At 35.3% G+C, this 14,729-nt stretch overlaps 1 protein-coding gene across 1 annotated transcript in view; it reads left to right on the forward strand.

Annotated features, from left to right (window-relative positions):
- Window positions 1-10,343: 10,343 nt before the first annotated feature.
- LOC138315298 (high-affinity choline transporter 1-like) overlaps window positions 10,344-14,729 on the forward strand; it is a 60,753-nt gene continuing 56,367 nt past the window's right edge. Inside the window, exon 1 of the mRNA XM_069256194.1 lies at window positions 10,344-10,477. The gene's annotated coding sequence lies outside the window, so the exon portion shown is untranslated. The remainder of the gene's footprint in view (window positions 10,478-14,729) is intronic.

Raw genomic sequence — 14,729 nt, forward strand, 5'->3', positions numbered from 1 at the left:
CTTATAATAATTAGCTAAAAACATATGTAGACGAGACATCGCAAATGATACATACAGTTTGTAATAACAGATATATATGTATCAAAAGTCTATATATAAGGCCAGCACAAAAACATACATAATACAAATACTCTGGAGTTCACAAGATTAAGCATACATATAACTTCAGTTGAAGTTAATACAATCAAATATTTGCCTAAAAAAAAAAAAAACGAAAAAGAAAAAAGGTCAGTTATGGATACCACTTTGTACGAACATTTTGTTAACAATGATAATTGAGTTTAGTCTAAAGTCTTCCATTTCATTTTGAGATAAATGGTAGTTAAATAGTCCACCAAGAAGAACATGCAGTAGATGATATTTTGACATTGAATTGAGATAAAAAAAAACAAAATCTATATCTTTCACAGTACTGATAATACCCCACAGTTGGTCTCGCAAGTTCTCAGTGTGGCTACATTCAAGTACACTGTGCAATATGAGATCATTATACATTAGACCACAAAAATGACACAAATATGAATTTTCATTATCGCGCATTTCTACGCATATTTTAAAAATTCGTTTAATGCATGAACTATACTGTGGAAAACGTAAAGCAAGTTTCCATATTGCATATGGTTTATTCTTTCATGTAAAAAGAGAAAAACGAGAAAAATCTTTATCAGCTTTCATCCTTTCACAAAAGTTGAAACTGTTCATATTTTTTTAACATGGGTATTTACTAAATGTTTCCATTTGCATTTGTTTGGAAATGTACCACATTTTAAAAATCCATCCAGTACAAAATACAAATCGTATTTTTTTCAAAATTTGGATAATGTCAGGGATAAATCCTCTGTTAAAACTGCACAATTTAAAATCGAAAAGACGTTTTATGAAAATTTCGCGAGTTAAAACTCCTATATCCATGGAACATATTCTACCAAGGAACAACAATTTTTTAATACTAATATACACTTCAATAGAAAACCAACCAATCAATGATGTGGACATATCTGTCCTCGTTCTTATATTAAAACCTTGTATAGATTTGACAATGAAATTTTGTGCTTTTTCTGGCATGTATACTTCATTTTTCTTTAATTGCCACAACTCACATCCGTAGAGTGCAGATGGATAAACTTTGTATTTAATAATCTTAGCAGTGGTCAACGGATTCATGGCACACTGGTGAGCACCAGAACGAATAAGAGACATTACACCACACTTTAATTTAGAACAAGCACGTTCTGTACGTTGAACATTGTTATTTTTACCATTCAATGTTATACCAACATGAACAATACTATCAACAATTGGTAGTTTATTTTCATAAACTGTAACATTAAAAGAAACATTTGGCTTATTTTTGGAAGTAAATATGACAATTTTCGATTTAGAAGCGGAAAATGTAAACCTCCATTTTCTACTGTAGTTCTCACAGATAGAAAGTAAGTATTGAAGGTTAGCTACATTATTGCTAATAACACATATGTCGTCGGCTTGGGTTGGTATATTTACCCGCGATGAATTAATTACCGAACCTTTCCCGCTGAATTCTACTTCATTAAGCAAGTCATTGATGAAAACGAGGTACATTTTTGCAGATAAAGAACCACCCTGTAAGATTCCTCTTTCCATTATTACTTTTTCCGACATAAAACAATTAAAGACAACATTACTGGAGAAGCGGGAATACATCTGTTTTAGAATGATCCATACCTTTCCATTGATACCCATTTGATAAAGTTTATAGAATAAGCCTTCTTGCCATACAGAATCGAAAGCCTTATTACTATCTAAAAAAGCAACGAGTTCATCTGATCCATTATCTAGGTTATAATTTATACTTTCCTGCAGGTTAAAAGAGGTGCATAAACTACACAGTTTTTTTTACGATATGCTGATTGATGTCTATTAGGAAATGTCCGTGATTCTAAAACTGGACTCAAACGGGAAGACAAAAGTGACTCAAATATTTTGAAAAATATTGGAATTAATGTAATACCTCTATAACTGTTAGGGTCGTCTTTGGGTTTCCGATTACCTTTATATAAAGTGACTATTGTACCAACTTTCCACGATTGTGGAATATATTCGTACTTTACAATAAGGTTGAATAAAAACGTGATATGTTTTAACATAAGATTGTTGCAGTATTTAACATGCTCATATACAAGGCCATCTGATCCACCAGACTTGTTTGTCTTAAGACACTTGCAAATATCAGAAACCTCTTTAATACCGAATTCTCTGTCTAGAAAAATATCTTTGTCGTGTTTCGCTTTTTCAGACATATCTTTTACATGATTAAGAATATGGTTTGAAAATTCCGTGTCGAACAATTCATTAGGTTTATTTTGGAAAAGTGTGCTGAAATGAGAACCCCATGCTTTTGCTATTGCTTTTGGATCACGAAAGACTTGTCCGTTGTACTTGAGTTCTGTTTGAACCAATTTGGGTTTACTTGATTTATTTTTGTATAATTGCCAAAACAGAGCTTGGTCGACTTCGCCTGATTGATCAATTTCTTCAAATTGACGTCTCATGTATTCGTTAAAGGCACATCTCAACTTATTTCTAAACACACTTTTACAAGATTTGTAATCTAAGAAATAAACATCGTTTCCTCTACGTTTACCATTAGCTTTCCAAAGTTGTCTTTTACGAAGCACAAGCTTGTGATCACTTGTCAAATCGTCACTCCAATAGGGTTTCAAATGGCTCTTGAATTTACGTTTCGGAATGCATTCTTTTGATGCTAGTAGGAGAACGGATTTCAAACTTTCGTAATAAATATCAATATCTGATGTTGAGCGTATGTTTTTGGGAAAATCTACTGAATTGAGATAAGAACTAATAAAATATTTATACTTTTGTATTTTATCATTCTTTGCTGCTTTGCGCCAGATGTATCTTAAAAATTCTGTAGTGCCTTGTTTTGGCGAGACTCTTGGAATGGTAAAAGAACACAAAACAGGAAGGTGTTCAGACATATTTGCATCACATTCGTCTAGTACCTCAGATTTCTTTACTAAATCAACAATACTGTTTTCTACAAGGATATGGTCAATCACAACCCAACTACCTCTATTCATTATTACCCCCACTAGTCTCAGAAAATTCTTCCTATAATCTTCGAAATGCTAACAACTTTACTTTACCTAATTTCCGTCTCCAGCTCTCAAATGCATCGTATTTTCCTTCCACTATTCGACTTTGGAACCAGCTAGATATAAATATTAGAAATAGTGTTTCATATAACAATAATAATAATCTTACAAAAGTACCTATTTATTATTCTATTGGAAATAGAAAAGCAAATATATTGCATGCCAGATTAAGAAATAGATGTAGTACCCTTAACAATGATTTATTCCGCTCTAATTTAATAGATTACCAGCAATGCCAATGTGGGCATCCCATTGAGGATGGGATGCCCATCACTTCTTCTTTACATGTAATAATTACGCTGACCAGAGAATTCAATTATTTCGAACATTAAACAACTTCATTCCTTTAGATCTGCAGCTACTACTACATGGAAGTCCAGATTTAACTATTGAAGATAACATTACAATATGTCAGAGCACTCAAGAGTATATAACTGAATGTAATAGGTTTTAACCCCCCTCCCTCCTCCTTTACGTTTCCTATTTATAATATAAACTATATGTAATAAAAAAATGTTTCTTAATATCCTTCCGATGCTGACGATCGAAGAGAAACGTAATTAAGAAAGCAACAGATTGACAGGAGAAAGATACCAAGGCACGGGATGTGATGAACTTTAAGTAAAGCAGCGAGACAAGAACAGCGATCAGTACAACTTCAGTCGTCAGCATCGGGAGTGATCACAAATACATACACTTCAATAAATTAAGTAATTATATACATTTATTTAAATAAACTCTCTCTTCTCTCTCTCTCTCTCTCTCTCTCTCTCTCTCTCTCTCTCTCTCTCTCTCTCTTTCCCCCCCCCCCCCCCCCTCTCTCTCTCTCTCTAAAATCTTGTAAATATGTAAATATGTATATTTTGCCATTTTTGTATTCTTTGTTATAAAATTGATTATAATTCTGTAGGGAGAGGGCTTCATATAAGTTGGAAAACTTGTGCCCAATCCCATTGTATATAAAAATTACACAATAAAATATGTTTAAATCAATGGTCAATCACCGTACAATTGCCCGTGACAGGACAGAATGTATAATTAGGACCTTTACAGTCAACTTGAACGTTTATCGAACTTAAATTATTTCTCTGTAAGAACAAATCAAATACATCCGACCTTTTATTGGGTTGGAAATGGTACCTTGGACCACTGATTTTTACATTTAAGTCACCAATTACGATAATTTTTCCTTTGTCTGAGTAAACGGAAACTAGAGATTCTAATATATCAAGAGTCTCTTTAAAAACATCTAGATGTCTTGAGGACGAAGGCATGTATACCACAAAAACATAGATGTTATAACTATCAGATTGTTGAATTTCACCACCAACAATTCGTGGACTATCGGTTACAATTTCTTGAATATTTAAATGGGATTTGTAAAGCATGCAAACGCCTCCTCTTATGTTACATTTATATCGAAATGGGTCAATTTCAAAAACAGGTTTTACTAAACTTGAATAACCACATTGACTAAAAGTATTGAAAAATGACATATTATATTCTCTCACCCAATGTTCGGATAGTCCACAAATATCAATGTCGTGTTCTTCAAGACATTTGAGGAGGTATGGCGTGCCAGCCATAACACCTTCAATGTTCCAACAAAAAATATTTAGTGTGCTACTCATGGTCGTTTTGTTCATTGATAAAAACTGATTTAGGGAGCCACTGGCGGATAGATACACCTTCCGGCCAGAAATAGGGATTTTCAAGAGTGTTTGTTTTCATTATCAATGACGTTTACTTGAGCTGACGCGGTCCGTTTCCAACGCTTTTCGAAATATCTTAGAAATGTTACAGTAACGTTTTTCTCTTCAAGAAATTTCCTCATACCATTTTCTGAGGAAAGTTTTTTGTTTATACCATAAACATAGTATCTGCGTGTTCGTTTTCTTTGGTATGTTGTAAATCCAACGAAGTCATTTCTTTTTGGTTCTGACGCCGACTTACCGAAAGATTTACACACTGACGACGGAAAATGTACAGGTATGGTTGACGTCGAGTTCGCAGTTGAACCACTATCTTTCGTTTTTGGGGTTTTATTTCCAACAATTGATGAGTAGGTTTCGGCTAATTCGGATGACTCGCTATTGTGTTTGTGAATTTTCGAAGGTTCGGGGCTCTGTGGTTTGTTTTTTTGGGGAGAGTAAGTCTGTTCTAAGGCATCGCACGAGGGAGTTGAAATTGCTGCATTGGGCGACTCTTGTAGTGGAATAAATCGGTTAGTGACTTCAACTTGGTACATATCCTGATCGGCGGTACACTTTTGATTCTTCACGTGTACCGGTATTTTGTTTTTCAGCTGTTTTTTAATATCACATATTTGTTTCTGTGTATTGTCAGCTGCTATTTGTAATGCGTTGATTGATTCTCCCATAGTATGAATGTCATCTTCGCACTGTTTTGTTGTTTGCATTGCATGCTTAAGTCTGTTTTTTATACTTTCAGTGCCATTTGACTGCTTGTCGTCGAACCTTCGAGCTATTATGCTACAGTCAGTTACTTTCTCGTTCATGTCATTCATGGAAGATTTGACTTTAATGCTAATCCTTTAAGTTCTCCGATCTGTTTTCTCAGTTTTGAGTTGTCTTGCTGTAAATCTTGAATTTCAGAGGAGAGAGTTGCGATGGATTGCTTCAATGACGAGTTATCATTAGCCTTTTTCTCCAGTGTTCGGTGTATGTCTTCATTTTCTGCTATCAAGCTGTCAATCTGAGTCCTCATCGATTTAATTTCGTCTTTGTAGTATTTGTTTTTGTCCTTTGACTTTGCTTTATCGTCACGCATTTGTTCCATTTCTTTTCTAAAATTCTCCATTTGTAACACATAAGTCGCTTGTTGAGACTTTAGGTCTAAGAGATCTGCGTTGACGGTTACGATGCTTTCTCTGAGGGTTTTAACACCTCCTTCGTCTACCGTGTGTTGTGATTTAGCCGTAAGTTCGTTGACTTTCTTTGTCTTAGGAATTATTTCATGAATATCCTCTGTATATTCACCGGTCACTACCCGTAATAAGACAAAGCAGTCTTTAGCAAGTTTTTGATAGATCGGTGGGGCACTAGCTTTTCTAGTAGCTAGTCTCTTGCGTAAATACCCTTCTTTGACGGGGAAGTCGTCCCTGGCTTTAGCTATTTCATAAAGTTTGACTCTTAGCTGTTCAAGGTCGGGGACGCTGTCGTGGGTTAATTCACGGATTCTATCTATCAAAAGGTCTCTAGGGATGTCAATAGCCTCTTTAAGAGCTTCTATATAGGCCGGAATCTCCCTTGAGGGGTTTTGGGGTGTATCCGTAAATAGTGATTCAACAGTTTCATCCAACGATGGGGTATATGAAAATGATTCTTCCATTTGTCCGTTGTGCCAAGTAAATGTGATGGGATTAACATTAGTTAATTCCGTATATGTCGGAGGTTCATCATTGGGTTCCATGTCTCGGTACAGTGGACTAAAAATAATAAGTTAGAATTTATGTTTGCAAAGTTATGGTCAGTTGGCAAAATACCTTGCCGAACTGATATCGGGAGATGGAGTTAGGTTTGTATAATTGTAAACAAACTGAGTTTTGACCTTACCGTACCAATGTAACACACAGGTAAGTATTCACGCATAGTCCATTCCAGGTAGGTAGCGGTGAACACATCTCATCACAGGTAAAAACCATTGCAAGTTCAATCCGTCTTCAAAGTCACTTTTTCTGAAACTTTCTTTGAAAAAATGAACATATGGATTTAACCCATGTTCTTCAATTATTCATTAGACCGAATATTGAAGAATCCGATAAATCGGAACTTAGTTTAAATGGCAAAAACACTGCAGAGCACAAAAACACGTCTGCTTCTTCGGGACACCTCTACACAACTTCTACCCCACCTAGCTTTAACGGCTAAAATTCCTGTTTCTAGCAAGTCTTCACACAAACCATTACTACCATTAATAATGTTCCTTTCAAAAGCATCCTACACAGCTACACAAAGTGCTCAAACTAAAAAATCTAAGTTACTGGCAGTAAATGTTCAGTGTTCTTTTTGCCTTACATGGCAGTTCTTATCGTTTGATCTGTGTGAAGGCATTCCGTAACTAACTTATTGTTGTGTGATTGAGAGGTTGGTAAATACTGTATTGATAAACGTTAACACATCTTTCTTGTTCCAAGTCTATCTTTATTCCCTCAAAACGTAGAGATTCAGCAATGGGGGATTATCTCCCTTAGACCGTACAGTGTGTAAACTAGCTACACCCATATAACCATATACACAACATTATCAACGATTTCACTGCAATGTGCCCGTCACCAAAGGAAGCACGAATTGGACTGTATTATTCGATGGTTTCGTTTTTCTAGGACTCGTCACTCCGTATTAATGCGAAAGGGTCAAGGATGTAGACAAATTGGCAGTGATTGGCAATTAATACGGAACTAAAATCTAGGTACACTCAAATGTCTGATGTCAGTGTGAGCTCTGTTAGATCTACGGCCAAACAGTCCTATTCGATGGAACAATGTCAATAATATGATAAATATTTAAAACGCGCATGCAATAGCCAAATGATAGGAATAATGCATTTGGAAATGATCATCAACTCCTAAAAAAACCTGGAAAATTGCATGTAATTCTTTGTAATTTGTTCATCACGCGTTGGCACATGGCTTACTTATTTGATCTAAATTATAAATACCGTTATATTTTTGTGATATTTTAGGAACCTCTTCTAACTAAAACGCCTAAACTTTTGTCAAATAATAATCTTTTTAATCTGTGAAGAATTTGCATAAGAAATTGCACAATCTTATAGGCTCGGTATGCATGATAATGCTTGTTTTGAGGACGGACCTCAACAACCCATCACCCCAACACCCCTTCTCAAATCCTTTAGCAGCATTGAAAACGACAATTATCACTACCACAGGCTCCATATAATTCAAGCATTCGAGTGTTTTGTATGAGGACTTATCTCATGAATTCTAGAATTCAGTACCTTGTAATGACCTAAGTATTAAGAGTTATTTCAACAAAAGCATATGACTAAATAACATTTCCCTAACTGTTACCGCTAATCATAGTAAACCCCGGCTTTCGTATGGGAACTCACCGCTGCATAACCGATTAACTCTGAAGATATACAATGTACAGGATTGTTTGAGTGGTGCCGCAAACGTTCCCAGCGAGGTCTGTGTGTGAAGTTGGTATTAACATGTCGGAGAGCTTTATTGGTCGACCTGCATGTGTTCTTATGCTTAACTGTCTACACACTATGTTTTTTGCCCAACACTTGGTATGTAAGGTTCTGTGCTAACTGTTATAACAGCTGAAGTTGATACCATCATTTTGCCACCATAGAGATAGTTGTATTCACAGGGACCTGGCACGAAAATTTTTAACCAATAGTATACATATATATATAATAGTATCAAGGGTATGAACTCGGCAGTAGAGAAAAACGGATCTATGTTTTTAAAACCGTGATTATTTTAATAAATGGGTAATATACAACATTGACGGATATCTTACTTTAAAGAGAAATAATTTATCTTTCCAGTGAGTGCTTGATGAACAAAATTGGCCAAGTATTGACGAAGTTATGGCTTGATGAATCGGGAAATTTACGAAAAATATGCTAGGTAGACATTTCCCTGTCCGGTCGTCTCGGATCTAATGGATATCTCAAAAACCAAGCCAAAATCACAAAAATTACGCTTGTGGTGGTAAACAGTACCCATAACTGTGTTCATGCACAATCTCCTTTGGAGGTGTAATGACCCTACTTTGTAGAAACTCCATTTAAACATCGTGTAGCTCACTTACTTTAACCGTCACCGCCATGTTCTATTTTTCTCTCGGAACGCTTCTCGACTTTACATATCGTGACTACATTATGCAAATTATGTTATGTTGTGCTATGTGTAAACTCGAGAAGCGTTCCGAAGAACAAATGAAGCACTCAATGGAAAGATAAATTATTTCTCTTTAAGGTCAGATATCAGTCAATGTTGTATTTTACCCATTTATTAAGTTAATCACGGTTTAAAAAAAAATAGATCCGTTTATCTCTACTGCCGAGTTCATACCCTTGATACTATAATATATATATGTACACTGTTAGTTTAAAAAAATGTGCAGGGTCCCTGTGGTTGTATTCCTCATATTTCAGAACGTAATGTTATCTATAGTTTTTGTTTTGTAGTAGACTACAAATAGTGTTTGTAGTAAAATTTATCATGTATAGTTTTATTATAAGTTGCGAAGTGTCAATATAATGAAACAATATGATGTTTTACAACACCAGAACGCGTATGTTACTGGTTTGTCTGTTTATATCATTACGTATGCCTTGAAAAGTGTTTGGCATGTCTCAATAGTCTTTTTATTCACAATATTTGTACGTTTGTACCATTTGTATCTATTCATGCTTAGCGCTCAGCATAAAGTGAGTGGGACGATTGGTTTGCCAAGATAGCTTAGCACTCGGGGAGGGGGTAGTGTTGTAATAAATCCCTTATTACTCGAAAGCCATACAATAACCTTTACAAGTTGCTTTGATCTTTTCTCGCTATGAAAACATGGGACCTTTGATTTAAATACGAGTGAGTACTAAACACAAATAATAACGATTGTGTAAATATACACATGCATTTCACCTGTATTATTATTAATCGACCGGTATCGACCATTAACACTCGGATAATATTCGCGAGGGACCATATAAGGGGTACTTCTGACAGCTATAAACGGAACATTTTTCATGCTTTAGTTAATGTTTTACCTTGTTTTGACTATTCTAATATCGTTTCCCTAATCGAATACCAACCTACCGAATGATTATTCGAATATTTGTTTACGTTCCTCCTATAAATCACTATTAACATATGTTTTTGTTGTTGATTTAATGTTTTAATCATATGTGTAAATATGTTTGTATTGTCTTATAAATTAAAAAGGAAAAGTATATCATAAACGAATTTATTATTACTATTATATTAAACTTGCTATCTACATTGTATTTGCAAGATTTTAACAATTCTCAGGAAGCATTAAAAACCCAGAAAAAATAGAGGGGCCATCGGCTAAAGACCCCCTCCCAAATGATTTCTGTGTGGTACGGTAAACTAGACGTAAATGTTAGCATATTATTGTTACAAACTCTAGTGTTATTTAGAGAATAAACATCGTGCACTGTGCCGTATAGTATTTGCGGTATACAGCCAAGTAATGTGCGTCGCTGGGTGACTCCTTACTCACTCGCGCTTTGGCTCAGTCATATACCGACTGATAACACGGGCCTTTCACACACCGGGGTACATCCAAAGAGTACTTGTAACTGTAAGTATACTTGATGCACTTTTTCATATGTAAAGTATATACATATACTTGTTCAGCATTTTTCTTTGTTAAAGCAATGTTCAAAGGTGTTGTATGTTTCTGTGTCTGTTAATATGCGTCAACGGTTTCTTCGAACAAACAGTTTGCATACATTGTATATCGAATTGTTTTCTATAAGGGACTCAAAGTAGCTTAAATGACTTAGAAATAAAGCCGAATTTGTTTTTCTCATTTCTCAACATTTAGTTAGAAAATGTATGTTTCCATATATCCATTTAAGTGCCATCTTGGAAATCTACTTCTGAATGACTACGCGGCGAGTTTGATCAGATGTCATTCATAAATAGAATTACAAATGTGTTGCAATGGACTACATTGCAAAGTACACAACCCGGTAAATCTTCAGCGGCGAGTGTCTTCAGAATGGAGTGCAAGAAACGATATAACCTCGAAAATATGTGCAGATTTTACTTGAAGTGTCCGTATTATAAACGATTAGATAATTAATTCGTGTACACTATTGCACGTTTCCCCAGATGGATGCAAACGTTTGGCAGCGAGATTACTGCGAGACTCATTAAATTTGCTGGAGGATCAGTCGATAAAACACCAAAAATCATATGCTTGTGATATTTTGTAGTACTTGAGTATGGAACTTTTCTATTCTACATTTAACGTTAATATTGTCCGATAAATTACTTATTATATTTTGGCATTGGTTCAAAAGACAACGCTAAGCTCACGGAAGAAATTCCCCATATACTAGTATCCCCATTGATTACATTTGTGGCCCGTTTACGTCATTTACTGACTTTCTGACATTTGTTTAATGCCGATTTGATTCCTATTACTTCATCTGTTGTTTTATCCCACTTAGCTATAAACATCCAGCACTAGTATAACAGCTTTTACGAACCAGGTGCTCAGCAGGTGGTCCCTTTAGGGTGTAGTCATTGTACATAATGTTTATTGAGAACTAGAACTAGATTTAATTTTTATGTTGTTTTTTCTTGTAATGTAAACTTGATTTACAAAAGATAAGTATGACGGAATCACAGTCAATAATTATGTAGATATCTTTTAAGAAAATTAACTGGATTGTGTAAGAAAGGTTTGAAATGTTATGATATGATACTGTCCTGTGTCCATGTAAATGCTATGGACATGCAATCGATTGTTAATTAGCTACTTTGTCCTGAATAGTGTGTTTTCCAATTACCCATTTTTGGAAGAACAAAGAAAAGTAATGGTTTAGGATAGTCAGTTACATATAAATTTTACCTGCACTTACCTGTGTTCCATTTACCTAAGCTACATATAGTTTGTAAAATAAAAGTAGGCATTACAAAATATCAGTCCAAAATGGGAATATAAATATAGTTGGTTACCTGTGAGCTCTAAACAGTGGAGAAATCACACTTTTTCTTTGTGAAAGTTACGCCAAAAATACTATAACAAAATGGGCTGATGATTATTGAAATGTAAGGGAAACTAAGATAATTCAAATGATGAGTTTAAAGTACTAGGGGTTAGGAATAACAGGCAAAATGCATCACAGTTGGAACAATAGAGGTTATGGACATAGTATCTGTTGTGGTTAGTAGTTTTGGGTTCTGTGGCCACTAGACACTGACAGCCTGTAGATGATAGCAGTGATTGGAGTGGTAAGTGTGAGACCAGGCTGTCAGATAGGGGAGAGCGGACAGGATAACGCACTGATGTGGAAAGGGTGTGATGGATGTTAGAATTTAGATATTTTGGGCCGCACGTGCCTTTTTTTATATATACAAAAGGGGGCGGGGCGGAGTAGGTGTTAAGTTGCTTGATATACTGGGAATTTTGGGAGTTGAAGGTTAGAGATGGGAGCTCCCCAGCCGTCTGGGATATTCTCATGTTGGGACATACGGACTTAGTAAGGCAATAGTCGCATACAGATACCGGGTTAGTCAATATACTACTAATTGCATCTTAGTGGCAAGGAAAATGTTTTGTTTACATATATTTACATGTGATGAACTGCTTATAAGTTATACACAACGCGAAGTACAATAAATAAGTAGATAGCATGATGTGTCGTGTCGATGTGTCACAATACACCACAAAAATAAAATTACTAAATATTCTCTAACATGGGAAATATTTTACAAGATAAGTATTACACACATTCCACAATCATTATCATGAACACTTTTACATGCCACATTAATAGGGGAACCGATCAATTCTCCTTCATTTGCCGACCAGGTCATCAATGTTGATGATTATTTGGTCATGGGGTGGGGGCTCAGTGGCGTGCGATAAATGTACATAAGAATGATAAATAAGAATTTATTTTAGCTTTTTTCGTATTTTTTATGCTTTCGATCATCCATTTATAATAAACTCTAAATGTATTAAGTGTGTAAGTGTTGTACGGTGGAGCTATGCGTATCACTTTGTAAGTCATCATATTGTGAGGTTCAAACATTTTGGAGATAGAGGTTACACAACGAGTGGTTGTTGAATATGGAATTTATTCCACACGAGTGAGTTATTTTTTAAAAGTTACAAAAGACACGAGCTTTAGCGAGTGTCTTTTGTAACTTTTAAAAAATAACTTACGAGTGTGGAATAAATTCCATATCCAACAACCAGGAGTCGTGTGAACTGTTTCTACCACAATTATATCCGCCTTTAGCAGATAGAAATACGACGAGGATAAATACGCTATCCAACAGCAGTTTTGGCGTCAAGCGGCGATCACAGCATAGCATGACGTCACTCGATTATTGATGACGTTGACAAATGATGACACGACACTCAGAAAGACGTAGTTCGGTCAAAGTTCACCGTGTCAGCCAATCAGAATGCGTACAGAGTTTATACCAAGTGTGGTATAAACAAATTGTTAATCAACAGCTGCATCGTTTATTTGATACCCTGAGAGTTGAATAACACTGACTATTGTGGTAGAAAGTTATTTAAATAATATCCCAAGCGCCACATACTGTTGCTGTTCAAGTGATTCTTAACGTAGTTTTCCAAGAGATTATCAATGACAGAGCTTGACAATGTCAATTGTTGAGTAAATATGTTTCAGAAGTTGATCTATTTTTCCAGTAGTGTGTAGAGCTTTAGAGAAAATATTGTCCATAAATAATGCACTTATCGCATATCTTTAACTGATAAATGTTACACCTTGAAAAAAGTTCAGCTTTTCATTTCCACACCACAACATTGATGGCGGTAATCATTTGTACTTCATTTCCTGAAAAGCCAAATGCCAGGACCGTTTGGGTTTCTCTCATACCATTTTTTGTTGAAAGCCGATATCACAAATATTATCATTTAACCTTCAAATATGGGTAAGCAGAATGTCAAAAATTACACAGATTGAATGGTTTGTATGCTTTTTTCATCTGTCCCTATGATTTTTGCTGTACGAGTACATTATTAAATGGCACCACTGGATGCTATCTGATTATCAATTCTTCAAACGATGTTCTCCTGTTGTCCTGCTTTACCTGTTGCCATTAGTGGAGCGTCTGTGCAAGTAAAAGAGGCGTTTGCTCTCTTTTATTTCTCCTAACCTAGATATACAATACTACAACAATCAACTCAAATTCAGTTGTACATAGTACTAACAATTCGTTCTTATTTTCAAGTTTCTATATATACGTGAATGTGTAAAAACGTATATATAGAAATACAAATGATAAGCACATCGTATAATGTTGGACTTTGTGTTATAAAAAAGATACACAATGCAATGTACCTCTATCAAAGCGAGGTAAACGCACATAATCAGATTCATTCCAAAAAGAATATAGAACACTCTAAGTTGCATCATTGTCGAAAGATAGGAATCTTAAAACTGTTAAGTAGTGGAACAAAGTAGAAATACAAAGATGACATTTATACAGTGCATTCTTTTTCTGATACTATATCCCGTTTTGTATGCACAATCTACCAAACATATGGCGATTCGGAAGTTTTTGTTGGTGTGTGTTAGAAGTGTAGGAAATACTGCACACCTATCGGTATGTGGATGTTAAGTCTCTGTAATACCTAGTCTCTTGTGTCAAGTACTCGATAAGAATGATGTGTAAGATCTGTTCAGGAATGTATGGATCCCTCTATCTTGCATGTGCCAAAATTTGAAATATGTGATGAAACTTTGATAAAGTTTTCACTCCGTAGCCAAGACAGGAGCACGGAATAAATGTCATAAGTGGAAATGACGTCAAGTAACACTTCTAAGTCCGCAACATGA

Source organism: Argopecten irradians, chromosome 2 (genome assembly GCF_041381155.1).
Source record: "Argopecten irradians isolate NY chromosome 2, Ai_NY, whole genome shotgun sequence".
Taxonomy (NCBI): domain Eukaryota; kingdom Metazoa; phylum Mollusca; class Bivalvia; order Pectinida; family Pectinidae; genus Argopecten; species Argopecten irradians.